The sequence below is a fragment of the Neophocaena asiaeorientalis genome, unplaced genomic scaffold (genome assembly GCF_003031525.2).
Source record: "Neophocaena asiaeorientalis asiaeorientalis breed wild unplaced genomic scaffold, Neophocaena_asiaeorientalis_V1.1 scaffold314, whole genome shotgun sequence".
Classification (NCBI taxonomy): domain Eukaryota; kingdom Metazoa; phylum Chordata; class Mammalia; order Artiodactyla; family Phocoenidae; genus Neophocaena; species Neophocaena asiaeorientalis.
Window position 1 is genome coordinate 1,072,589 of NW_020175489.1, and position 26,960 is coordinate 1,099,548.

At 37.6% G+C, this 26,960-nt stretch overlaps 1 protein-coding gene across 1 annotated transcript in view; it reads left to right on the plus strand.

Moving 5' to 3' along the window:
- Positions 1–14,547: 14,547 nt before the first annotated feature.
- The window catches only part of GPR141 (G protein-coupled receptor 141), a 57,472-nt gene continuing 45,059 nt past the window's right edge, over positions 14,548–26,960 (plus strand). The window contains exon 1 of the mRNA XM_024768879.1: positions 14,548–14,735. The gene's annotated coding sequence lies outside the window, so the exon portion shown is untranslated. The remainder of the gene's footprint in view (positions 14,736–26,960) is intronic.

Here is a 26,960-nt window from a genome sequence, read left to right on the forward strand (position 1 = left end):
CTCCAAAGAGATCCAGAGAAATTTTAAAGTCAGAGTCAACAAATGCAAACAAGGCAACCATTGGGGTAATTCATTAAAGGTCTTCCTTCAAAATAGCTGAGCTAGTTGGGAGCTGCTGCTTCTCCACTTGCACTGCCTGCCAGTGAAGTCTCTGGGGAGACTGGACTGGACCAAGAGGCAGAGCAGAGGTGGAGATTAGGCTCTACCTTTGGGTGACAGCTGGGAATTAAAAATGGAAAAGGAGCAGTAGACACCAGGCTTTACCCCTAGGTTAAAGCCAAGGCAGGAACTGCTGTAGAGAAAGTTCTGACATAGAGATTCCCAGAGAAGCATTTGGTTGACAGGAAGAATGGAGAGCGCCACTCTACTCACTTGACCTCCTGCCCACTCTGCCCAACCTCATCCCCAGGCCCTCCCGTCAACAAACACCACTAGTCCATGATCAGGACTTCTAGCCACAGCAGGAGAATGAGAACTCTCTTTGGGGAATGAAAATAGACTCGTGACCAACAGTGTTTTACGTCTAAACCCTCAACTCAAGATACGAGCATAGAGTTCTAAATCTTCAAATTTTCAAGAAGGCTAATAGTGTGAAACAGAGGCACTGGTAAGATGAAGACAAAGGAAATATTCAAGGAAGCAGAGTTAATGGGGGAAACAAACAAACAAAACATTAACAAAAGAGAATTCATAGATGTTATAAATTGAGACAGAATCCTTGGAAATTAAAAAGAAAACAGTAGATGAATTGAATTGCAAAGCTGATATGAGTAAAGAACAGATTAGTGGTCTAAGAGACTGAAAGAAGAGTCTCCCAGAATTCACCACAGAGGGAAAAGTAGGTTGACATGGTTTGCAGAGGTTGGCTCTGACGCTATGCAAAAAAAATTATTCTCTGGGGCACTGTCACTATCAACAAAGCTGGTGTTTGCTCTGTATTTCAGAAGCTAAAGACCAAGAAGAGGTTTGAAACTCCAGTCCAGCTGGGTTTTAGTATTAACTGGATGGACTTTGTATTACATAGAATTCATTTTACTTCATGTTATTTCCTTCTCCATGTTAAGGCTTTATGGCTGACCAAGAAAATGAGAGCCTGGATGTGTTTGCCAATGAGAATGGACCATCAGCCTCCACCATCTGTTGCTCACAATTCTTTCCTAAGATCAGCCAGGCAATCGATGTGAAGGTCTCCTAGGGAGAGTTATTTCTAAATGTCTTCTGTTGGATAGCTTTATAATCGATATAATCTGGAACTCAGAATAGCTTTCCTGTACCTGGTACCTAGTGAGGAGGAAAAGGCAAACTCAAACTCTCTGATCTGCTGGGGCTCATAACCCACGGTGGATATAAAATGCAGATGTTGTGTTTTATTAGGGAAACTGTTAATTTTATGACAGAAACTCTGAACTGTTTATATTATAAAAAACTCGTACAGGAGTTTGCCACCACAGTTTTACGCTGCAGTAGGATGCTTCTGCAAATGATATGGGAGTGTGCTGTAAGGTCGTTAACGCAGGGCTGGGTCAGCGTGTGTGTTCCCAATGAGCCGCCTGCCAAAAGTTAGATACTTGTCCGAACCTATGCCTCAAGATAGGTCTTATCGGAAAGAACTTTCTTTGATGTGATAAATACATACTTTCTGCCGAGACTGCTTATGTGAATAAAGGTGATTTTTTTTTTTTAATGACAAAGTTCTCTAAAATTACCGTGGCACAGGCAGTTTTAAAAAGAGATTTACTATTTTGAGGAGGCGGGGAATGAGCAGCCAAAATAGGGGTCAGTTTTATTTTGGAACATTTTAAGGAAAGGGATGGGAAATTGATCAGGGAATAAATTTCAAAATCTCTTAATGTGTGAGTTTCTAAAATCCTATATATAACGAGACAATTTTGTTTGTGATGACTCAGTTATGGTAGGAATTGTTGACTGATTTAACAAGACCCTAAAATTTAAAACGGGTGAGTTTACAGCTTAGAACTCATTTCAGAGCAAAATGTCCTTCAAGATTATAACTGGTTACAGGCACTCATACTGCAATTCGCCATCACTCAGGCTAATTCCTGAGAGGCCTGGGAGATTTTTTGCACCATGGCTGGCAAGAGAATAGTCATGAAGCCCACCATGTACCAACTGAACAGATGAGAGCCCTTGAGTTGAAAGAGAAATTTGAAAAGTGTTAGGAGCAGCATCCAGATCAGATGTTTATTCTGGCAAAATTTTTAAACTAGAGGTTCTGCCCATTTTCTACGCTCAAAAATAATGCAGAGGAAAGAAAAAAGGTACCAGATAAATTTCAGAAGGTCTACACCTATTCTCACACAATTTTCCTGGGCAAGAAGTAAGAATGGCAGTGCTTTAGTGAAATGTCTGAGGTGACTCAGAATGTTTAACAATTGGATCAAGATTCCAACGATTTGAAACCTTTAGCAGTCTGAAGATGGATCAAACTGGATTTTATATAATATAATATATATATTTGATATAATATTATTATTTTATATAATACTCTTCAGAACTGCTTCAAGTTTGCTCTAGAACCCTGCATCTAACTACAATTGTTTCTGTTAATAGCAGAAGGCCACAAAATATGGCCCACATGCCAAATCTGACCTGCTGTCTCTTTTTATAAATTCAGTTTTATTGGACCACAGTCATTGGTTTATTGTCTATGACTGCTTTTGACTTATAAGGGCACATTTGAGTAGTTGTGGCAGAGCTCATATGGCCTGCACAGCCTAAAATATGTACTATCTGGCCATCTACTGAAAAAGTTTGCTGACCCCTGCCTAAAGCATCCCATAAAATGATATATGTGGGCTTCCCTGATGGTGCAGTGGTTAAGAATCCTCCTGCCAATGCAGGGAACACGGGTTTGAGCCCTGGTCCAGGAAGATCCCGCATGCTGCGGAGCAACTAAGCCCGTGCGCCACAACTACTGAGCCTGCGCTCTAGAACCCACGAGCCACAATTGCTGAAGCTGGTGCACCTAGAGCCTGTGCTCCGCAACAACAGAAGCCACCGCAATGAGAAGACCGCGCACCACAATGAAGAGTAGTCCCTACTCACTGCAACTAGAGAAAGCCCACGCGCAGCAATGAAGACCCAATGCAGCCAAAAATTAAAAAAAAAAAAAAATGATATATGATTCCTGAAGATGCTTATTCAAACTAGGACACAGAGTGGTGAATAACAATGTGTTACAAAAGATAATGAGTGCATCACTATAGATAAAACTCAACTCAAATTAAACTTTGTTGTGAGCCTGTCCAGTGGAGAACCTAAAACCTGCTGGGGTCACTATTGTGACATTGGCCCTGTTAGAGGATGTACCCACAGATATTCCAGTCTATTGTCACCATAGCTACAGGAGGTTTAATTCTCTGTATATCTACATGGTTGTGATGCAGCATCAGCTGGTTGGAGACAAGCCTCTGCCACTGAAGAGCTGTGTCCTGGGCTGCAGTCAGAGACATGACATGATGAGCATCAGTTTTCACAAGTCTCACTAGAGGTGGCAAACAGCCATCCTTGCAGCATTACCACATCAAGATAAAGGCTGACCAGGACCAAGATATATCATTTAGATTTATATTTTCAAAAAGGTGAAATATTTAATAAATAGAAAAGAAATATACTTTTCTATAGTTATCCTAGGGCCACTCTTTTTTTTTTTTTTGCGGTACGCGGGCTGCTTATGGCCTCTCCCGTTGAAGAGCACAGGCTCCGGACGCGCAGGCTCAGCAGCCATGGCTCACAGGCCTAGCCGCTCCGCGGCATGTGGGATCTTCCCGGAGCGGGGCACGAACCCGTGTCCGCTGCATCGGCAGGCGGACTCTCAACCACTGCACTGCCAGGGAAGCCCCGGGCCACTCTTATTTAAAGCAAAGTTTTTGAGGAGAGTGATGTGGACATAGTGGTGGCAAGAGTCATTCCCTTTTTCTCTTCTTTTTGATTCACAACTAACCAGACATCCATAACCCATCAAAAGTGCCTCTGCACAGTACACCAAGACACCCGGGAAAGCCACCTTTCCACCTGTGAGAAGTAGATAGGAAGCGGATAGGACCTCAGAGGAAGATGTGGATCCACACCCACTAGCCTGCCCACCCCCACTTGCTACCAAAAGGAAGAAGGTAATCTGGAGAGTGCAAAACTGGGCACTCATGGGAGATAGAGAAATTGTAGAGGTGCAGCCCACCTGACGGGAGAACTCAGCAAGCCATCAGAACAGGATGGAGATGAGTTTGGAGGCAGAGGAAAAGGAGGAACAGCCCAGGGGAGCCTCACAACCCAGACCGACACTGCCACTTGCTGGGATTGTGGTGGTGGCAGGGGCGACCTCTCTGGCAGAGGAGGTGGAAAGTGAAACTGTGTAGCATGGAGAGTCTGTTCAGTAAAACAAACCAAAACCCTGTGTTATAGCACCATCTTCTGGAAAGCAAAAGAGAAGTTTCCAATTGCTAGATTGTTGAACTGTCAGGATCAAAGTAAACAAAGCCTGCCTTCTGTAAATAAGAAGGGTATCTGATATTTCACATGCAACAGAAGAGGCACATTTCATCAACCACTATGAAAAATCATGTTAATACGGTATCACGAAAAGAGAATGGCAATTCTCCAGCGGTAAAATTCAAATGCATGAAGTATTGCAACTTAAACTGATAAAAGTTCAAAATAGCTGTTGTGAAGAAATTCAACAAGCTACAGGAAAACTCGGAAAGACAAGTTAATGAACTCAGGAATAAAATTAATAAACAGAGGGAGTACTTTACCAAAGAGATTGGAATTATTAAAAAGAACCAAACAGAAATTCTGGAGCTGAAGAACTCAATGAATGGGATGAAGAATGCATTAGAAAGCATCAGTTGATCTGACGCAAGAGAGAATAAGTGACCCAGAGAAATTTAAAAATGATTCAGGTGGAAGAGAAGAGAGAATAAAGATTTTTAAAAAGTGAAGAAATCCTGTGAGAGCTATCAGTCTCTATTGGGAAAGTCGATATAAGAATAATGTATCACTATGGTTAATAATACTGTATTGCATATTTGGAAGTGTCTAAGAGTAAATCTTTAAAGACCTCATCACAAGGGAAAAAATGTATCTATTTAAGGGGACAGATGTTCACTAGACTTATTGTGGTAACCATTTTTCAGTATATATAAATAACAAAACATTATGTTGTATATCTGCCACTAATATAACAATTAGTTATATCTCATCTATACCACAGTAAACATTTTTAATAAAAATAAATAAAATTAGGAATGACGACATTAGATGAACTTGATTCATAGTTGTGTCCTCATCACAAAAACACCACATTTAACTAGCTATTTAATTGTCTGAGATGGCGTGTAAGAGAAATATATGTATTTTTTAATACTATCATAGCTTGTCAAAACCTTGTGGTCCTATCCTGACTGCTATCCCTACTGGGAGATAAATTCAAACTAATTTAGTGATGACAATTTAGTGGTCCAGATGACTATCTTTCTAGTATTGAAGAACTGAAGGAGCAACTGTAGATATCTACTGATTTTATTTGCTTTGGGCAATACTGTTCCTAGAAAAGCAGAAGCAGGGGTTCTTTGTATGCTCTACCTCCTGTGTTGACCATAGAGAAAGAACTGTGAATAAGTGAAAAGGTAGCTTTCACATCTTTCATTCAGAGTGTCATGCACCTATAGGACACTTTTGGATGTGGCATTAAAAAATACATATAATAGACATAATAATAGCACTATTCTACAGTTATCTGAGGACTGTATAAGATAATGTGAAGAAAATACTCATTGAAGGCATAAATAGCCAATGGATGCTAGCTAACAGGGTTACTAATCATTATTAATCATTAATGCAACTCTGACTAACATGATACCAAGTAATAACAATATTGCTGTCCTGGGTATATACCCAAAGAAAATGAAAACAACAACTCAAAAAGATATATTCATCCCAGTGTTCATACAAGCATTATTTACAATAGCCAAAATATGGAAGCAACCTAAGTGTCCATCAGCAGATGAATGGATAAAGAAGACGTGGTTTATATATACAATGGAATATTACTCAGTCATAAAAAAGAATGAAAATTTGCCATTTGCAACAATGCAGATGGACCTGGAGGATATTATACTTAGTGAAATAAGTCAGACAAAGACAAATACTGTATAATATCACCTATATGTGGAATACAAAAAATAAAAGAAATGAGTGAATATAACAAAAAAGATTAACAGATATAGAGAACCAACCAGTGGGCACAGGGAAGGGGGAGGGGAAAGGTAGAGGGTTAAGAGATGCAAACTACTATGTATAAAATAAATAATCTACTAGGGTATATTGTACAGCCAATATTTTATAATAACTACAAATGGAGTATAATTTATAAAAATTTTGAATCACTATATTGTACAACTAATACTAATAGTGAAAATCAACTATACCTTAATAAACAAAATAACAGTATTGCTGTTAACAATAATCTTGGGAAAGTTATCCAAATATTTCTGTTTTTCTCCATCTGTAAAATGAGACTAATGATTCCTACTCCCTACAATTGCTGAGGGGATAATATAATTATTGATTAGTTTTAATTGAGATATAATTGACATATATTAGTTTCAGGTATACCACATAATGATTTGATATTTGTGCATATTGTGAAATGATCACCATAATAAGTCTAGTTAACAGCCAACCCTACACATAGTTACAAGTTTTTTTTTTCTTGAGAAGAGAACTTTTAAGATTTACTCTCAGCAACTTTCAAATATACAATACAGTATTAACTATTTCCACCATGATGAACATTACATCCCCAGGGTTTATTTATTTTATATAAAATTCTTAGTATCTGCTTGGCACATACTAAGCAACCATCCATCCATCCATCAACCCAACCACTCACTAAGCAATCATTTATTGAATGTATACAATGTGTTTTGTGCTGTTTGCTAAGTTTTGGTCAATTGGATGTAGATAAATCACAGTCCCTAATTTCATGGATCTCATCTTCTGTTGAACTGTGCATGACATATGGACGTTGGATTAAACAAATGAGTTTACTATGGTAGAGAAATTAAGCTTTTGGTGAACAAGTTGGGGATGATAGCAAATGAGAGAGAGAGTGTGAATGGGAAGACTTGTACTCCCAGGTGAAGGAATTCAAAGACAAAGAGACACTCTCTAGCAGAGTGCTGGCCCATGTGACGAGGCCCGTGAGTGATGTTGCACAAGCAGATGACAGGGTCCCCAGCAAAGGCAGGAATCAAACTAACATGCAGCTTCTGGAGCTATGCCGTTAAGTACAATGCCTGGTACAATAAGTATTCATTGAATAAAGTAATACATTTATCGTTCAAGAAAAAAATGTACTCTGGAGACACAGTGACCAAAATAGAGAACTGAGACAAAAATGTTAAGTAAACAGAAAACCTGGGGAGATCTTTTTTCAACGAGAATGAAACTTTGGGGGCTGCTAAAGGGAAGGTCTATTGCAATTGTCTCTTAAACTTCTCTGGCAAGAGCTGCCCATTCTCAAGTAAACTCTCTCAACCTCTCACTTGAGGAGTGAGTGTTAGGTAACCAAGGAAACCATCATTGATGAGTTCCAGGGTAGGGCTCAATCAGGTAGGGAGGCTTCCTGGAACTGAAAAAGCCAAATCTACCTTAAGCTACAAGGGGCAAGCACAGATCCACTAAGGGGAAGACAAAGCCAAACAGTTGGGAGCTGGGTGTACATAGAAATGGATGATGAGGCAAAAAGTTAAGGTTAAGATCAAGAGAAAAAGCGCAAGACTATTTCTGAAAACGGGGTGGGGATGTGTGAAGCTCAGATTAGGTGCTGGCCTGGCTTATCCTAGAATAAAGGTTTCTGGTGATCCAGTTACTAGATCTATTTGGGGTGTGTGTGTGTGTGTATGTGTGTGTGTGTGTGTGTGTGTGTGTGTGTGTGTGTGAAATTTATTGAATAAATACACTGAAAACTGAAAGTCTTCCCCAATGTTCTAAGACTTCCTGCCTAAGTCAAAATACCATTAGATTTCTTATCTATTTATAGGAGGGCAGTCTCCTACAGTGCAAGGGTTGATGCTCTGCTTCTAGAAAACCAAGTTCTGTTTTAAAAATGGCACCATGAAGCTTGTTTCCTAGGAACTACATAGACCTTGAATCTAGTCCCTTGCTGAGAGCAAGTATAGATTTGAGGTACATTTATGTTTCCTCATATAATTCATTTGTCACCCTAGCAACTGCCCTGAAATACCTTATAATATCCTGACATGCATATAAATAGAACTCCTCATACGATGAGAAGCCAGGTGAGTGTTATTAGTTATTCCAACAACAGAAGTTTTATGGTGTAGACTTCAGGGTGGGAGCCACAGTCTGAATATAAAGGCATCATCAGCATCATCATCATCGTCATCCTATGGTTGTTCTCATCATCATTACCTTCCTGTATAACAGTACTTCTTTACAGGTGGCAACTTTTTTTTAATAACTAAATATAGTGTCTGAATGCATTAAATAGTAAAAACTTTGGGCCTTTGCACTCATGGGGATGTTTGATAGTCTGCTTCAGAACATTCTGTATGTGGAGTTTGCAATTCATGGAATAACTTACAGGGAAAATGCTGCTTTAGACAAAGTTCATGCACATCATAAAACAAATCAAAGCAAAATTCTCCAGCAGAGGCCGAGGCAATTAGCCTATTGTCTTAATTAGCAAAATGAGGCTCAGAGAGTCTATGCGGTTTTTCTGAGGATACTCAGTTAACCAGGTGAAAGGGAGGAACTTGAACGCAGATGATTTCCAAATCCTTGTGTTCTGCTGTGAGTACAGAGTCCACATGCTAATTCACGTGGCTGGAAAGTTAAATTGTGACAGGGATATCTTGGACATGTCACCGGAACAAAGATGAACAATATTCATTAGACACAGGTTATGTGGTTTTCATCCAGGTATTCAGCAAGGTAGCTGCTGGCCATATTGACATTCTGGAATCCTAGGCTGTATGATATCTGGAGAATGGCTCTAGCTGAAGGACACACGTGAATGGACTGTTGCCCAACTGGAAGCTTTCAGGTGGCTGGGAGAGGCCTTGAACTTCAGTTATGGTCTATTGGGCACCTTGAATGGCGACGTGGTGATCAGCTTTAGGATCCAAAAAGTTATGGAAAAGCCTGGAGCAAAGTAAAGTTTAGCAAAGATCAATGCAAAGGTCTTCTCTTGGGTCTAAACCACAGGATGGTGGAAAATGTGCTTGTGGGAAGCTCTTAAAGAAAGCACCATACGGGCTTCCCTGGTGGCGCAGTGGTTGAGAGTCCGCCTGCCAATGCAGGGGACACGGCTTCGTGCCCCGGTCCGGGAGGATCCCACATGCCGCGGAGCGGCTGGGCCCGTGAGCCATGGCCGCTGAGCCTGCGCGTCTGGAGCCTGTGCTCCGCAACGGGAGAGGCCACAACAGGGAGAGGCCCGCGTACTGCAAAAAAAAAAAAAAAAAAAGAAAAAAAGAAAGCACCATATAACAAAGAGACATCATTTCATAGGTCAGAGTACACTGAAGGCATTAGGTGCCATTCTGGATAAACCGTGAAGAAGGAGGAAGTTAACTAAACTGAAGAGTATTGAAAGCAGAGTGGCCAGGAGGGTGGAGGAACGCAAAGCCACACCACACATGTATTCTTTTAACAGAACAAAGCTCCAGGCATGGAGAAGAGAAGACCGGACAAGACAAGTATTATCAGCACTTACGGTGCTGTCGTATAGAAAAGGGATTGAGTTTTTCTCTGTGGTAGAGGGGGAATTGAACATGAACATGTGGGTAGATGGTATAGTGAGACATTTCAGCTTGTAAGTAATGAATAGCTTTAAACATCAGAGCTGTCAATGAACAGGTAGAGACTGGATGATTACGTGGAAGGTGTTTCTAGTATCAGTGCCTATCTTCAAACACTGAGATTCTGTGCTTCATAGATCCCTCTCCTGCTCTTTAAATATTTGACATTTTTTCATCACCAGCCTCATTTTTATATGGGGTGCCAATATTGGAAATCATTCTTTTTATGTGATTAAGATGATTCTGAAGATCTGCAGCAGAGTTCAACCAAAGTGTACTTTGCACATTGATTTCATAGGTAAGAGCTGGAAGCTCACAAATGCCACATGCAAATTTTCTCTTAATGAGCTCTAAATATGGATTTGGAGCGAATTGTTCTGGCACTATTTCAGTGGGGATGAAGCACTGACCAAACATATTTCAGAGTGAGGAAGAGGATGTATTAGCATCATATCCAGGAAAATGAGCAAGAGCACGCAAGGAATTTGGAAGAGGAGGACATTCCATCTCAAGCCTCAAGGAAGAAAGAGACTGTTGGCTGAATCCTTATGTGGAAATAATAGAACTGTGAAAATAATTAGTGCTAAATCAAGTATAGCACCGAATTTCCAGTGAGGGTCATTTTTTCAAATAAACTTTTATTGTTTCAGTATAACGCACAGACAGAAAAGTGCACCAATTATAGTAGTACAACCACAGAATTACCGGGAGCAACCACCCAGACCAGGAGATAGCACAGAAGTCCCCCTTCTTTCAGTTACTCCTCTCATTTATCCCAGAGGTAACAACTACCTGATTTATAATATCATATCAGTTTTGCCAGTATTTAAATTTTGTATGAACATAATCACACAGCGACTTCTCTTGTGTCTGGCTTCTTTTTACTAATACACTGTTTGCAAAACTCATCTATGGTTTTTCATGTAGCAGTACTTTATTCATGTTCATGGTAAGAGCAATTCTATACATCCCACTTTTTTCTGATAATACGTTTTATTTTTGATTGACATCTGGAAGATTTTAGACTTGGGCTGTTATACCTACTGCTGCCTCAAACATTCTTGTAACATTTTTTGGAACACATACATACGCATTATTTGTTGGGTGTGTATCTAGAAATGCAATCGCCAGTTCATGAGATATGTGTATACTCAGCTTTAGAAGTAAAGCTTTAGTTGTGCCATGTTTCCACTCCTTCTAGAAGTATATGAATATTCTATTCACTCCACACCCTCTGCAACCCTTGGTGGTGTGTTTATTGACATATATATACTAATATGTATAAAATAGATAACTAATAAGAACCTGCTGTATAAAAAAAATTCAGCTATCTGGTGTGTAGTGATATTCCACTGCAGTTTTTATTTGCATTTCCCAAATCACTAATAAGAGTGACCAACATTTTGTGGGTTTATTGGGAAATTTTTTGCAAATTGTCTGTTCATGTATTTTGTGTATACTAACTTTGTTGTATTATCTGTCTTTTTCTTATTGACATATATTTGATATGAGTCCTTTGTCAGTTATATGAACTACGAAAATCTGGAATTTTTATGTATAAAATCAGGGCTCTTGCAAATAAAGATAGTTTCGTTTCTACTTTTCCAATACTTATACCTTCTATTGACTGTCTTGCCTCATCACACTGGGTTAAGAGAGATCCTAGATTAGAATGCAATGTTGAATAGTATTCTAATAGTCAGAAGTCATCCTTTACGCATACCTGATATCAAAAGAAAAGCTTTCAATATTTTCCATTGAAGCATGATGTTTGCTATAAAATGTTGTAAACATCCTTCTACTCTTAGTTTGTAGGTTTTCTTTTCTAAAGTCACAGATGGATGCTGAATTTCACTGGTGATCTTTTTCTGCCTCTATTTGAGATGATTATGATTCTTCTCCTCTATTCTGTTGATGTGGTGAATTGCATTCATCGATTTTCACATGTTACACCAGCTTGCCCTCCTGGAATAATTGTATTATCATTTTTATATATCACTGGATTTGCTTTGCTATCATTTTGTAAGAGCTTTGTATCTATATAAATAAGAGAGTGGGCTCCCTTAGGTCCTTTAATGTAATGTTCTTACCAGTATTTGCTACCAAAGTTACAATGACCTCAGAATACGACTTGGGTAATTTTTCCTCTTTCTCTGTCTCTGGAATAGTGTATGTAAGATTGATTTTTATTTCTAAATGTTTGGAGGAATTCACTAGTAAAACTGCCAGGCTTGGAAATTTGTTTTCAAAGGATGTTAGTTACAGATCCAATTTCTTTACTACATATTAAACTATTTGTATTTTATATTTCTTCTTGTGGTATTTTGGCAGTTTTGGAAAATTATGGCTTTTTAAACCATTTAATTGTTTCATTGAAATTATTACTCTAAAGCTGTTATGATATCCTCTTGTTTTCATTTTCTTAACTGTGGGATCTGTACTGAAATCCCTCCTTTGAATAAAATCATTCTTGATATTCGTGTTTTGTGCCCTCTTTCTTTTTTTCTTGACCTGTTTTTCAGAGATTTATCAAATTTTAAAACCAACTTTTTTTAAAAAAAACAACTTTTATATTGATTTTCTCCAGTGCATGTTTGTTTAATATTTTATTGACTTTTGCTTTTATTTTTATTATTTGTTTCTATTTGTTCTCCCTAGGTTTATCTTTCTTTTAACTTATGGACATGGATGCTTGGAGAATTTATTTTCAGCTTCACTCCTAATATAAGCATTTAAGTATGGTGTTAATTGTGTTCTGAAACATTTGACAAGTTGAAGTTTCATTATCATTCAAAGAAAAAGTTTCCTAATTTTCATTTGTATTCTTTTTTTTAGCCTTTGAATTATTTAAAAGTACTTATATCAAGAACTTCTCTAACATAAGAAAGTTTTAATATTATCTTTTTTGTTATTGATTTCTAGCCTAACTGTACTATTGTCAGAAAATATACTGTGTATAATTTTAGTTTTTAGATCTTTGTTGAGATTTCCTTTATACCCATCACTTAGTTAACTGGCTTTGACATTTGATGTGAATTTTGCTCTTGCTGGATATAGGGTATGTATATTAGGTCAAATGTATTGATGGCATTGTTAAAAATCTACTATATCCATATGGAATTTTTGTCTGCTTGGTCTATCAGTTACTAAGAGACATCTGTTAAAAATCTCCCTATGATAATGGATTTGTCCATTTTCCTTTTAATTGTGTCATCATTTTGCTTTATATATTTTGAAACTACATTATTAAGTGCAAGAAATTTAGAATTGTAATATTTTAGAAAGATTGTGGCATTTATCATAATGAAATTCCCATTGTTTATTGCCAATAATGTTACCCTTTTCTGCTTGATTTCTCTGCTTCTCAGTGGCCAGTTATAAACAGGAGTACCTTGAGTAAAAAAGAGTCAAAAAATCAGGTTCACTTTTTGTACTTCTCTTCTCCTGGGGATTTGGTTTCTTCAGGTTCTCACTGCCTGGCCAGCTTTCTAAAGCCAATAGAATTTACATGCTATCCAATTTTTTAAGTTCTTCTCAGAGGGTGGGTTTGTCTATAATGGTCTTCTCTACCATAACTAAAAATTGAAATTCCTCCAGCATGAGTTATTTTGAAGCATAAAACATTTTTATTCCTATAACACAAATGGTGCACACCTGCCGAAATTGAAGACTTTCCAGATGTAGAATACTTCCCTTGCAACTGAGAAAACAAAATCAGGTGCATTTATAACATTATGTTTGAAATGAGAAATGTGAACAATGAGTAACAAGAGCCGCAAAATGTTTGCCTAGAATATTAGTATTCCAGCATTGCAAAGGAGACCACAAATCATCTGAAGTTACCAAAATCATAATTCTAATTCGGGCCTTTAAAGTAGAGAGAACTCAGGGACGGTACAAGTTTGATGCTCCCGTAATTTTTTTTAAATAAAGAAATGTCAAATTAGAGTTTAAAAATTCGAGTGGTGTTTAAAATGTTGATATTTAATAAATTAGCAATCTAAAGTCACAGATTTCTATATGTTATTAGGTGATTTACAAGATAATTACAATATTGATAAAATGTTAATTTATAGTGTTGCATAAAATGGCAGGCAAGTTAGAGCAGTTTGAGGAACTTAGTTTTCTTTCAACATTTGCAGTATATCTTTATGACTGTGTGCAGGACTTCTTTTGAAGATAATGTTCGTGGTCTAAAAAACGAGGCTGTGGACTAACATACTCCCCTCCTCTGGCACTATAATAGACTCTGGTTCAAATATCCTCTTTCTTAACTCTAATTAAATGAGCTGATGTTAGTGTCATGTTTTAGTCAATATTATATATCAATGACAGAGCTAATCACCAAAATACATTATAAGAGTAGGAGTCCTAGGTCCCCAATGGGGTATAGAACAACTCCGTAAATTTTCTGAAAGGAAATTATATATATATATATATATATATATATACATTCTTCCACCCTAAACACAGCACACAGTTCAGCACACATTTTGCTAATATCACTGCCTTTTCCCCCCATTCTCTACAAAATTCAGTTTGAATAATTTTTTTAAAATGGATTCTCACAGTAGTCCTAAAACCTTAAAAAAGAATTTCTTGACAGTTGGCCTTCCTATAATTTTGCAACTTGGACTGTTCATCTTTAAGAGCTTGGTTTTTCAGTGTTAGTGTGTTTGAAATGGTCTTGAGGTTTTGTGGTTGCTGTTGATTCTTTGCAGAACTTAACTTAAAACACTAGCTTCCTTTTGTTGGGTGAACCGGCCAGGCCCTGTGAGTGCATGCAGACTGTGGAAGTGCCCAAGCAGCCTTGTCATTAAAAAAGAATCAGATTTGGAATTCAGACAGACGGCCTAACTCTGCACATTTCCCTGAGAAATCTAGCTTTTTCAGGTAAGTGCAAAAGACTTGGGCTGGGGGGCATGTGAATAGAGGTTATGCATAAAGAGAGCATGCCAGACTTACCAACGTAGTCCTAGTTCAGAATCTCCAGACAGTCTTACTGTGAAAAACAAGCTTATGGGACGAAGTGAGAGAGTGGCATGGACATATATACACTACCAAACGTAAAATAGATAGCTAGGGGGAAGCAGCCACATAGCACAGGGAGATCGGCTCTATGCTTTGTGTCCAACTAGAGCGGTGGGATAGGGAGGGTGGGAGGGAGACGCAAGAGGGAGGAGATATGGGGATATATGTATATGTATAGCTGATTCTTTATGTTATAAAGCCGAAACTAACACACCACTGTAAAGCAATTATACTCCCATAAAGATGTTAAAAAATATATTGAAAAAAACCCCAAGCTTATCTACTCTGACCACAACTCCTCCTTTATAGAAACAATTGTTTTGTTCTTCCTGTGTAGTACACACTACTCTGAGTTTGACACCTAATTTTTATTAGTGGTTAAATATGGACAAAAATGTTTTCAAAATCGATCAGAAAATTAAAAAAAGGACTGTGGCTAAAAACCTCATAGAAGTCTTTAGGGGATCTGGTATTGCTTTCACATATTATTCATATGTTTATCTTTTTTTTTTTTGCGGTACGTGGGCCTTTCACTGTTGTGGCCTCTCTCGTTGCGGAGCACAGGCTCCGGACGCGCAGGCTCAGCGGCCATGGCTCACGGGCCCAGCCGCTCCGTGGCATATGGGATCCTCCCGGACCGGGACACGAACCCGTGTCCCCCGCATCAGCAGGCAGACTCTCAACCACTGCGCCACCAGGGAAGCCCCATATGTTTATCTTTTAAGTAGTTTTATTATTTTTTATTATGAAACTCTTTAAACTATTATTGCTAATATTGTCATATATAGTTTGAAACCATTTTGGCAGCCCTAATCGATAGAAGAAAACAATCAATAGCAATCAGGTACTTTGAAATTTCTAAAAGAATATATTCAAGATAGCATGTGTGATTTTGTGATAATGGTTATCATAATTCTTTGCATTCCATTTTTACAGTATGACATGACAGGAGGAATCTGAAAATAACTTTAAAAATCACTTAATTAGAAGTTAACAGCAGCATCTGTTCAAATATTTTCCTTAAGTAAGTTCCTTCCATACCATTATTTCCTTTCACAAGAAGTATTGCATTTCAAACATGTGCAATGGAAAATAATGCAAAGTTTAAAAAAGTAGTCAGTAATGCGCAGCCTGAGTTTCACAGCTTAGTCTTGCTTCTTTAACAAATTTGTAATATGATTTTGGATAGGTCATTTAGTTCTCTGGATTTCAACTTCCTGCAAAAGTGTCCAATTATTTATCTAAGAAATTGTTTATCAAGTACTCCAGATTTACAACTCCTTGTTTTCTTTTTAATTGGGTTTAAATCAATCAGTCAACAGTTTAACTGATCAATAGGAGTAATGAGAGACCAATGGATGAGAAATCAGGAGGTATGAATTCTAGTCCTCTGTTTTCTAGTAATTGACCGAGTGATTTAGAAGGTATTTTCTGACCATTCTAGGGCAAGGATTGGCAACTTTTTTCTATAAGGCCTAGATAGTGAATAGTTTAGGTTCTGCAAGCCAAAAGGCAAAGTTGAAGATAATATACAGGCTCTTAAATAACTGTTTAAAATGTAACTATTTGAAAATGTAAACGCCATTCTTAGCTCAGGCTGCACAAGAAGAAGAAAAGAAGAAGGCTGGATTTGGCCTCAGGGCCATAATTTTCCAATCCCGGTTCTTGGCAACGATTTTTAACAGTTATAAAATGGAAGATATAGACTAGATTATGTGACCCCAAAGGAGTTTATGGATGATACTTAAGGTAATCCACCAATCCCCTAACATTGTATACAAAAATCTAAGTGTTTGTAAATATGTGCTTTTTTAATGGGAAAAAAGTTCCAAAGATTTCATTAGATTTTCAAAGTGCTCTAAAACCCAGTTAAGATTAAGGACCATAGGACTAGCTGATTCCTAAAAATTCCAAATCTAAAATTCAAGGGAATGCTTATTGGGTGTCTACCATGTCTAAGCCTCTGTGCTGGCACCATAAGAGATGTTAGCATATTATGACTAAAATAACACATCAAAAATATTTTAAAGAATATTTTAATATGCACACATCAGTGATATCCTTCCAAGTAATAACCCTGAGAAAAATTCTGTAATTGGTCAAACATTTCTGAAAATATTGCTTTGCAAAATGTCTTCAAATCTATTATGAGTTATGTAAAAATATTCATCAAATATTTTCATTGTCCTATCTTGTTTTTGATGACAATGGCATTATTCATGACAATCATAATCAAACTTAATCTAAGCAGAGTCTCTTTCCTAAAAATATGATTTCCTTAAAGGCAGGAACTATGCTTTTTTTTAATCTTTGTATTCTAGAATGGTGTTTGTCACTGAGTACTCAACATCTCTGGAATGAATATATGAATGAATGAAAAGATAAAGACACTGTCATTAAGATTATGTACAATAAATACCAAAGGCTTTGAACCCCAAATGCTCTAAAAACAGTAGTTACTAAGTCCAAAGATTGCTTTTCTTTTCAACTTTGGACGTAACTGGGATTTCAAAATACTTGGTCAACTAAAGATTGTAGTTCCTGGAGATTAAGCCATTTTTTAAAAACCGTGAAGTCTGTTGAATTTAATTCACATGTTACAGATTTTCCAGTAACTTAGCCTCTGGGATGGAGGGGCTGGAGAGTGAAGTTTTGTTAATGAATAGCAGCATTCTCAGCATCAGGTAGAAGTTGTACCAGCTGAGCATTACACATAAATGGAAGGTTTTCCTGGGCAATCCAAAAGTCAGATCTAATAGAGTTTAGGATATCACTCTGCTCCCTGATAAAGAAGTTCAGCCTGACCTCCAGTGCATGGTTAATTGACGATGCCAAAATCTGAGCACTGTTGGCTGGGGAGTCCCCACAGCTACAGGGGGTGGGAAATGACTTGAGATCCAAACATACCTCTCTTCTCTCTCTAGGAATAATTTCATTTTTTGAAAGAGAAATTCAATCTACAATAGCTGGTTTATGGTTCATTCAATTCTTTAGGGAAATGTAAATCCTAAGATTGAAACACATTTAAGAAATGTTTAAAGAAAAGACTACAGAGCTTTGTATAATCTGGTGCTATGCCTGAACATGCTTATTCTAAAGGGTGTGTCCTACTTCCTCCCCTCCCTTCACTCTCCCTCTGCCTCAGAAACTGTGAGGGAAATAGCAACTTGCTGTTCACTTTGGGGTATAATTATAGAGTGTGCCTGTGCAGTATCTGTGCAGTAAGTGATATCATTTGCTCAATTATCAATATTTGGAGGTTTTGCATATCACTGGATCTCCTTAGAGATTAAGACTAGTCAGACAGAGTCCCAAAACCGGAAGCTTCATACATGGAATCTCAAATATATAGCTCATTTCTGTTCTTGGTCCAAGGTCTCGCTTAAGTGATGATGAGGAGCTCAGTCCCCTCCCGAAGATTTCTGGAGACCTGGCTCACACGTTCTACAAATCCACGACAGGGGGTGCCCCTCAGTCTAACTGCTGCCCTCAGGTCTATCTGAATAGCATCTCTCCACCTCTCTGGTCCACTTTATTCCAACAGGTGGACAAGGTCCCTTCGGTTTCCTCTCAAACACAACTAACTTGAACCTGTGACACGCCTTTTTGGGGCAAACTCTTTCTTAGAGGACCAGATAATCAATATTTTAGGTTTTGAGGGCCATATAATATCTGTTGCAACTACTTAGTTCTCCAGTTGTAGTATGAAAACAGCCAGAGATGACACATAAATAAATAGGCATTGCTGTGATCAGATAAAAACTTTACAAAAACATGTGGCTGGCCCATGGGCTATAGTTTTTTGGCCCATGAATTATATGAAGGCTTGATAACAAGCTTAAGAAATTACAATGTTTTAGACAGAAATGAAAAACTCAAAGTTAGAGATCACCTGCTAGAGGCATCAGCACTTCTTCCCAGCAGCCATTCTCATTAGCCCTGGTGTGAGGCCATGCTGCTGGGGCCTACTTATCATCCTGGGCTGAGGTCTTCTCCCCTCCTTATCTTTACATCCACAAATTCAAGTCTCTTCCTTCCTACATTAATCCCCAGTTAGAGGGTGTCAAAAATAAGTTCATATCATAATTATCTCTGAAGAGCAAGACCCATTGAACAGAACCGTGGCCCATCTAGGTCTGAAGCATCTTCAGTACTCAGAGTGTCACTTACCTTCCATTTGTACAGCTAAAGGCTCACCAAAATTATGCTTTCTTGACTAAATGGAGAGTCCACCCTAAAAAACTCTCTTCCTGTTTCTTCTTAAAATTTTGGTAAAGTATACATAACAGAAAATTTACCATTTTAACCATTTTTACGTGGACAGTTCAGTGGCATTAAGGACATTCACATTGTTGTACAACCATCGCCACCGTCCATCTCCAGAACTTTTTCCTCATCCTGAACTGAAACTCTGTACCTCTTAAACAATAACTCCCCATTCCCCCTACCCCAGCCTCTGGTAACAACCATTTTACTTTGTGTCTCTTTGAGTTTGACTATTTTAAGTTATTCACATAAATGGAACCATAATATCTGTTCTCTTGTGTAAAAAGCAAATTCTTGCTTCTATTCTTAGAATCACATGAAAAAATAAACTGCCTATCTATTCTGGCTTCCAGCTATCTCTGGTCTAGAAATATTGGGGACTAGTCTGAGAACACCTGACTGTATACTTTTCATAAATTATATCCCACTATTCTCCAGTCTGTTTCCTCTGCATCAACTATTAGGACATCTCCTCTTTCCTCAAATGCACATCACACATTATTTTCTTTGGAATATTGTGATCCACACCTTTAATGCCACCAAATTACAATGGTTTTAGGAGCTCTGTGAACCAGGGGCAGAGCAATATGTTTATTTCTTATTATTTCACAGCAGATGCAGTGCCACTCATGTCACTAACTCAGCATAGACGGCATAAGATTATTTTAGTGCAGGTCTTATCTTTTCCTAAACTGTAATCTCTTTGCAAAGTCATGACCCTATCAAGCACAGGCTGTATTCTATGCAAGGGCTTAATTTAGAGAACCTTTAGTTGGTATTTGAACATGAGATTCAGGAATTAAGAAAAAAATCGTCACATTCATCAATTCCCTCCCCCCCTTTCTCCCTCTCTCTTTCTGTCCATACTCCATTAAACATAATCTAACCTACAAACATCTCTACCAAGAGCAAAATTGTTAAACTGGTCTGTTTCAGATCTCTTCCCATGAAGAAAATTTGACATAAAACACTTCAGTTTCTCTTAATTTCTCTTAATTTTCGGAAAAAAATTTTGATAGGAATATAGGAATTATTATATCTACTTCACTCTTTATAATATTATAGAGAGAAAGACATACAGAAATATTCAAAGATGTTTATGATCCCTGCTTTCCAGGAGACAATGATGTAGTTGCAGAGACACAATTTATCCATGTAAAACAAATGCAAAGTCATAAGTCATTATGAGACTCTATATTTGTCAAATGCTTTGTAGCTTATAGGGAAGAGGTAGGTATATCAATCTTTATTTTACTATTAATTTTTTCAGAAAATTTAATTAAGAGAACGTGAAAGTTTAATGTCGAATTTTCTTTAAGGGAAAAGATCTGGAAGAGACCAATTCTAAGACTTTTCTCTTGGCAGAGGCAACTACAGAAAAAAAAAAAAGTGGTTAGATAACCTGTATTAGATCACATAAAAGGAAAAAGAATAAGTGCAAATCATTAGTCAAATGATTGGATGGGTAACTAGTTTTCTAAAACAGGTCTTTAATACTATTAAGTCTTATTAGAAAAAAATTAAAGTGTTTTATCAGGAAAGCTAATTGCTTTCCAGAAGAACATGTGAACTGGATTACACAGAAAACTCTGTCCTAGGCCAGGTTTGAGACTATTTTTCCTTTATACTGCAAATGATGAAATCAAGCCTTAAGGTCACCTGGATACCCTGGCAGATCAGGAGAGTGAATTTTGTCTTCAAGTCCTGAATCTTCCCCATCAGCCTCCATACTCAGGCATGAGTTGTGTGATGCAGACTCTGAGTGCTGGGGTAATTCAGTGAGGAGGAACGTCCCTGAAGACAGAGAGGTCTGAAGGTTGAGACGCTTAAATGAGACTTGATGTGTGGATGAAATTTGGAGAAACAACAAGGAATATGACACTCACTTACATTAAAGTAGTGATTCTCAAGGTGAGTCTGTACTGGAATCACCTGAACAGCTTGTTAAGAGCACCAATATCAAGGTCTCCCCATAGATTCTGATCCAGGGGTCTGAGGTGGGGCTCTGGACATCAGTGGTTTGACTGATCTCCCAGGGTGATTCTGAAGGCTTGTGGTTGGGTGGTTGGTTCTTTCTCATCCCATATTCCTAACCTTGTATTTTAAGTGCTAACAGCAGGGACATAACTAACAGCTGCTCCGAGGGCTTAAGTCTAAGAGAAGGAGGAATGGAGAAGTTTCTAAGATGTTCAGAAAGACAATCTATGCATCCTGGCCCCAGTGCCCAGCACTGTGTGATATATACAAGAGAGGCTGTCACAGGGGGAGACAAAGGCTTTATTCCTTACTAGATTGGCTTTCTTTATAAAAAGTTGTGATTCTCTCAGCCGTTACACACTTCTAAGTGACACACACATCTTCCATGCCCCAGACCTTGGTCAGCTTCAACAATCCTTAGCTGCTTCTGTCAGTAAAAGGTAGATCACAATATCTAACTCAAATGAGAATTATAAGAATCGAAAGAAATAACGTTTGAAAAATGCCTAGGACATAGTATTATTCAATAATTATTACTCTTCTTCCCTGCTACCACCATTGTACAGTTTATAGTTTTTATAATACAAATAAAACAAACTAAAACTATTCATATCTCACTGTCAACGACTTTCAGCCAAAGACCACAGGGACACCTGTAGTTGGACAACTTGGGTTTATGATTCATTGCAAGGAGGGAAAGCACACACCATGGGGAACCATGGGCACCTCAGTGAGGCAGTGTTAGAAACAATCTATTACAGGGTTTGAGCTTTCATGGGGTGATTCAGGGGAGTGTCTAAGGATGTGGGGCTTCATTCTGTACTGGATGCTGTCATAAGGCAGAAACAATTTTACACTCAATGAAGAAAAAGAAGTCATTAATTTTAATCAGGAAAGGGAGTATTTGTTATTTTATGGATGGCCCCATGACCTTGTTTTTGTCTATGCTTAGATAAAATTACACAGGGACCTTGCTTTGTTTTTTTTTTTTTTGATACAGCAGGTTCTTATTAGTCATCCATTTTATACATATTAGTGTATACATGTCAATCCCAACCTCCCAATTCATCCCACCACAACCACCACCACCACCACCACCACCACCCCGCTTTCCCCCCTTCGTGTCCATATGTTTGTTCTCTACATCTGTGTCTCTATTTCTGCCTTGCAAACCAGTTCATCTGTACCATTTTTCTAGATTCTCTATATATGTGTTAATATACGATATTTGTTTTTCTCTTTCTGACTTACTTCACTCTGTATGACAGTCTCTAGATCCATCCACGTCTCTACAAATGACCCAATTTTGTTCCTTTTTATGGCTGAGTAATATTCCATTGTATATATGTACCACATCTTCTTTATCCATTTGTCTGTCGATGGGCATTTAGGTTGCTTCTGTGACCTGGCTATTGTAAATGGTGCTGCAAGGGGACCTTGTTTTGTTTCATTTTATCAGAGTGACTGTACCTGAGAGACCCCCCTTTCTCTTTCTTTCTTCTGAGATGAAACAGAATAGAAATTTAAATTTCTATTTAAACTTATTTAAATAGAAAGATTGAACATTTTGGGGGCACTTATTAAATCATGCTTAGCTTTAATCCTTCCAACAATTTCACATTTATATTATCTACATAAGGGAGGATTTGAAGCCAGATCTGACTTCTAACTATAGAAGCTGCCAGTCTGGTGTGCTACCACCTTGTTGAGCTGTGCTTTGGTCACCACTGGAGACCATGAATAAATTCCTGCCCATCACTCTAAATGGATCACACTCAAGTTTACTTACAACAGAAAAAAATCCTTTGATCTATAATCAAAGTCTGGCAACATTTTTTGTTGTTGTTATAAAATAACAGATAGTAAATATTTTGAGCTTTGTAGGCTATACCATCCCTATCATGACTACTCAACTGCCACTGTAGCAGGAAAGCAGCCACAGATCATACTTGAACAGATGAGCATGGCTGTGTTCTAATGAAACTTTACTTATAAAATTGGTTGGCAGGTGGGATTTGGCCCTTGGGCTGTAGTTTGCAAACCTACGCTCTACATTACAAGTAGCCAGAAATCCCAAATCAATTTGACTTTTTAAAATTGTATTTTACGTTTTGAATAATTAAATATGTGTAAATTGTTAATTTTAAAAATTGTAACTATGTGTAATAGTTAAATATTTATAGATATAAATGGGTTTATTTAATCCGGGGTTTGTTTATTTATTTAAATAAACTGCCAATTTCTAGGCATGATAAAGAATCAGGATGGTGCCTCATACCATTTGCTTCTCTGATCCTGTATAGTGAGAACTGGAGCTTGAGAGGCCAAAGGGCCTAACAGGTAGTCCGTGCCTCCTTTCATTATTTCTTAAAGGATAACTCTTGTTAGCTAAAATGAAGCTCAGGGAGTTGAACACTTGTCCTCAGTTATCCATATTATGGTAGAGCTGGTGTTAAGCCCCACAGTCTTTTCATTATACCCTATGCCTCAATTTTAATAAATTATGGAATTGATGGCTTGGAAGCATACTAAGATGCTTGGATTGCTTTCTGAATCATCAGAGAAACATTATATGATCAGAATAAACTTAGTGCAACGTGTATTTTGTTACAGTTTAACTCTTTGAAAAATTTGGGTTAGGGGGTGAATGTGGAAACTGAAATTCTGTAGCACAGCATCGGAAGGGCATTGCATGTCTAGCCTCAACACCCAATTCCCTTTTTATAGATTTCTCTTTCAGCAAGGCATAACATAGTGTCTGAGCTAAAAAAAAAAAAAAGATCACCTACCATCAGCGTGTCAGATTGTCTTCATTTGTGACTTGAGGGTAGAAAGATGGGGTGAGGCATATCACAGGAGATGTTCTACTCTGAATCTTCCCAAGCACATGTGATGCCACTGCTCTGATGAAAAGGGATTTTTAATTAGAATCTCCCATTCTTCAAATGTGTAGAAAAAATGCAAGTGTGTATGGGTAATTGACATATGTATTTATATGATTTCATACTTAAAACTGAATATCACACTGATATTTTTCATGTAAATTAAAAGTCCTATAATTTAGACATTTATTTATACCATTTACCCAGCTCCTACATATTTCTATGATACAGCCTACTAGGCAATATTCTTTTTTATAGAAGAGTCTAACCTATGTTCTTTTCCTCCCATAAAGCTTAATTTAAAACCTATCTGCCCCAGGAAATCTATGAATAACCCAGCCTGGGTGCTTCATTCTTCCAGTCCAACCAGGATTGTACCCTCAGCTTAGACTATGAAGCAAATGTGGACCCCAGTGATGCATGAAACTATGTAGCTGTGATGAAACATTTTTATAGTAAATTCCATTTGAAAACTTAGGGACAATAAATCTCACAATTCACTTGTGATTTAGCAAGTTACAAATAGGTCCTCCAAGGGCTCAAAATGGAATATGGCAAAAAAGAGAATGTATTAATATTTTTCCTGAGTTTCTTCCTCCAACCTCTTATATTGCTTTGTGACATAATAATAATAATGTAATTATTATATAGTATTATATAGTAATAATAAATATAAATAAATAACAATTAAGAAAATGATAGTCCATATATTTCTTTGTATGTTTCAATGGGTTGTCGCCAGAGGAATGGAGGGGAGTCTAAGCACTGTCACTCAATGCAACTCCCTCCCTTTTATTTCATCCCTACCTAGAGTTGCCAAAGTTAGAAAACAAAAATACAGGGCTCCCAATTAAATCTGAATTTCAGATAAATTGTAAATAATTTTCTTTTAGTATAAATATGTCCCAAATACTACATGAGATACTTATACAAAAATAATCATTTGTTTATCTGGATTTCAAATCTGAGTATTCTGTGTTTTATCTGTCAACTCTACACACAAAACCTTGAGCATCAGTTTTCACATAGTGAGTTTTCTGGTTTGAAAGAATTTGACAGACCAATCACAAGCCCTGAAATTGAAAAAATCTTCCAACAAACAAAAGCCCAGGACCAGATGGCTTCACAGGTGAATTCTATCAAACATTTAGAGAAGAGCTAACACCTATCTTTCTCAACTCTTCCAAAATATAGCAGAGGGAGGAACACTCTCAAACTCATTCTACGAGGCCACCATCACCCTGATACCAAAACCAGACAGAGATGTCACAAAGAAAGAAAACTACAGGCCAATATCACTGATGAACATAGATGCAAAAATCCTCAACAAAATACTAGCAAACAGAATCCAACAGCACATTAAAAGGATAATACACCATGATCAAGTGGGGTTTATCCCAGGAATGCAAGGATTCTTCAATATATGCAAATCAATCAATGTGATACACCATATTAACAAATTGAAGGATAAAAACAATATGATCATCTCAATAGATGCAGAGAAGGATTTCGACAAAATTCAACACCGATTTATGATAAAAACCCTGCAGAAAGTAGGCATAGAGTGAACTTTCCTCAACATAATAAACGCCATATATGACAAACCCACAGACAGCATCATCCTCAATGGTGAAAAACTGAAAGCATTTCCACTAAGATCAGGAACAAGACAAGGTTGCCCACTCTCACCACTCTTATTCAACATAGTTTTGGAAGTTTTAGCCACAGCAATCAGAGAAGAAAAGGAAATAAAAGGAATCCAAATCGGAAAAGAAGAAGTAAAGCTGTCACTGTTTGCAGATGACATGATAACAGAATTTGATACAATTTCCTGTTCAGCCACATATGAGCCCTTAGGCAACCTATTTAACCTGGAGGTAATAATTCATATTGTAGAGACTTGTCATAAGGATTGCAAGGAGAGAATGCAAATAAATCGCCTGGGTTAGGGCCAGGAATAGGCAGATGCTCAGCAAACATTGCCCAGATGTTTATTTCCTTTTCTTCCTTCAAATTCTTTCAATTCTTCCCCTAATCTTTTGGGGAAGAATTAGGTGCTACTCCCTTTTCCCTCACAATAGGCTGTACCTATTTCATATGGCATTTATTATACACAACTTAAGGCCTGTTTTGTAATGATAATAGATACATTAATTTCTTCTTTCCTCCCTCCCTTCCTCCCTTCCTTTTTTTGAAATTAGAGTTTACCTTGCATAGCATTTAAATTTTTTTCTTTCAAACTTTCCAGTTTCTTTTATTTAAGATGTATCTAAATAATGGACTTCTAATGGATTTTTTTTTTTACATCTTTATTGGAGTAAAATTGCTTTACAATGGTGTGTTAGTTTCTGCTTTATAACAAAGTGAATTAGTTATACATATACATATATCCTCATATCTCTTCCCTCTTGCCTCTCCCTCTCTCCCACTCTCCCTATCCCACCCCTCTAGGTGGTCACAAAGCACTGAGCTGATCTCCCTGTGCTATGCGGCATAAATCTGATAATCTTTTTTAACAGTAGAGTATGGTCCACTTAAATGAATTATTAATGAAAGGTGCATTTAATTTCTACCTTTTAATTTTTTGCTTTCTATTTGTATACATTTTTGTAGGTTTCATTTTTTTCCCCTCCCTTCCTTCCTTCCATCTTTTTTTTTTTTTTTTTTTTTTTTTTTACCGGGACCCAGCGGCCATGGCTCACGGGCCCAGCCGCTCCGCGGCATGTGGGATCTTCCCGGACCGGGGCGAGAACCCGCGTCCCCTGAATCGGCAGGCGGACTCTCAACCACTGCGCCACCAGGGAAGCCCCCTTCCTTCCATCTTTGTGTTCTTTTCTTTTGGACTAATTGAACTTGTTTATTCTTCACTTCATCTTTCTCCCTTTACTAGTTTGGAAGATACACATTCAAGTTTAATTCTTTTAGTGCTATTAAAGAATTACGAACTTCCATACAATTTAAA